Below are 2,375 nucleotides of genomic sequence, written 5' to 3'. Positions count from 1 at the left end.
AGGTGCGGTGTATTGTGGATCCTGGTGTGCTGTACGTTCGGTGTACCGTAGCTCCCCTGTGCTTGTCGTCCCGTGTACTGTACGTCAAGTGTGCTATCGGTTCGGTTTCCCTTTGTCCATTTTGCCTTAGGTAGCAGGGCCTGTGATTCCATTTTGCCGTAGTTGCCGTGTTCTATAGGTCGCAGTGTGCCAAGGAGCGGTGTACTGTAAGTCACAGGGTGCTGTAGGTCCCATGGTGCTGAAGCTGCAGGGTACAGTAGGTCCCATGGTCCTGAAGGTGCGGGGTACCGTCGGTCCCAGTGTGTTGTGGGTCCCATATTGCAGTAGGTCCGGTGTGCTGTAGTTCCCAGTGTGCAGTAGGTGCGGTGTACTGTAGGTCCCCGTGTGCTGTAGGTGCGGTGTACTATAGGTCCCAGTGTGCTGTAGGTGCGGTGTACTGTAGGTCCCAGTGTCCTGTAGGTGCGGTGTACCGTAGGTCCCAGTGTGCTGTAGGTGCGGTGTACTGTAGGTCCCAGTGTGCTATAGGTGCGGTGTACTGTAGGTCCCAGTGTGCTATAGGTGCGGTGTACTGTAGGTCCCAGTGTGCTGTAGGTCCCAGTGTGCTGTAGGTCCCAGTGTGCTATAGGGTGCGGTGTACTGTAGGTCCCAGTGTGCTGTAGGTCCCAGTGTGCTGTAGGTCCCAGTGTGCTGTAGGTCCCAGTGTGCTCTAGGTGCAGTGTACTGTAGGTCCTAGTGTACTGTAGGTGCAGTGTACTGTAGGTGCAGCATACTATAGGTGCAGTGTGTTTGGTGGAAGAACCACTGGCTAGGTCTTCTAGTCTTACATTGTGTATTCACATCCCTGCTCTGGACTTTCTTGGTAGTATGGTCTTTGACAAGCTTTCTAACTTCCCTAAGCCTGTATTTCCTTGACTTCCTAAAGTGCATGAGTAATTTGATCTTACTCAGCCATTGTGCGGGAAAGATGAGATGGTAGAGGTAAGGATGTGCCTGCTTGCTGAGGCTGGGAAGTCAGACGCAGGGGGAAAAGGTGGGAACTGGGGATAGGCCCCTCTGCCCAGCCGGAAAGAAGCACAAGGAGAAGAGCGCACAGCCTGGACTAGAGCCGTGTAAAAAGGAACAGGTACAGAGATGACAGAAGGCCCCAGCCCAGCCCTGTGCTGCCTTTCCCTGCCTCTTTTCATTTCCTCTGCCTGCCTTCTCTCAGGGAGCTCCTTGACAGCACTCACTGGGGGGATGCAGCCCAGGGACTGTACAGACCCAGCCCTGTGGACACTGCGGCCAGCCCAGATGTCACTGAGGGCTTCCCGGCTGGCATCCTCCTCTCCGACTGACCACTCGCCTCAGTGCTTGGGGACTCACTGTGACAAAGCTGGACATTGGTGGGCCCATCTTGGGATGTAAATGTGTTTTCCTGGGTGACCTGTCTCTCCCAAGTGGGGAGAGGAGAGCTCCTTCCCTTTGTCTGCAAACCCCTCCTGCTTTGCCCAACTATGGAACTATGCACTGTGGCAGCGGGTCCCAGGCACTGGACAGCTCCCTCCATCTGAGATGGTTACAAGGGACATTTCCCAGAAAGCTGGAGACAGAGTGAGTCTGGGGCCGAGACTGGGCCTTCTGTCTAGGGAAGGGCCACAGTGTGAGACGTGGTAACCAGGGTGGGAGCCAGGCTGGACGTACTCCCTTCACATAAAGAATCCCCCCTCTCCTGCAAGCGGTCATCCAAGGATCTCTCTCTATGTAGCTCCCCCGGAGATGAGTCTATCTGCCAAGCATATTTCCGTAGCATTCCATGGGTACAGGGAGACTGAGTGGACTGGGACGTGCGGGACTGTTACTGGTGACAGTGGGGAGTAGGAAGAGGAGGAAGTGTTCATCCAGGTCTGTTCCCAGAATCAAAACAGTGGCCCTGAGAGTACTGGCCCTGAAAATATCCTGGGAAAAGCAAATGCCTGACATCACTCATGAGGATTCCATCCCATGTCCGCCTGCTCCCTCTCCTCTTCCTCCTCTCTTACCTGGGCTTCTCTGGGGCATTATTTAAGCATCTGGGCAGGATGACAGGGAACCTGGGGGCGGGTTGGGCACTCTTCTCCTCCACATTCCCAAGTCTTGGGCTTCCAGGTGCCCTGCCCCTCACCCTTGAAGTGCCCCCCTCCCCTCAACCCTGCTCACTCACCCTCTGAGATCCCCTCTCTCCAATGCAGCTTCCCTCCCAGAAGACATAGTCACTTAATACAGGCTTTTCCCAGGAGTATATGCACTTTGAAAGAGAAGCTCAGAGGTGCCTTGTGCTTAAGTCAAAGTCCGGATGGACTCCTCAGGCATCAGTGGGCACCCATTTCTTCCCGTTGTGCCCTCCGGTGACGCCAGGT

Source organism: Myotis lucifugus, unplaced genomic scaffold (assembly GCF_000147115.1).
Source record: "Myotis lucifugus unplaced genomic scaffold, Myoluc2.0 scaffold_784, whole genome shotgun sequence".
Lineage (NCBI taxonomy): Eukaryota > Metazoa > Chordata > Mammalia > Chiroptera > Vespertilionidae > Myotis > Myotis lucifugus.
The sequence above is the reverse complement of the archived record's forward strand: the minus strand, read 5'-3'. Positions refer to the sequence as shown.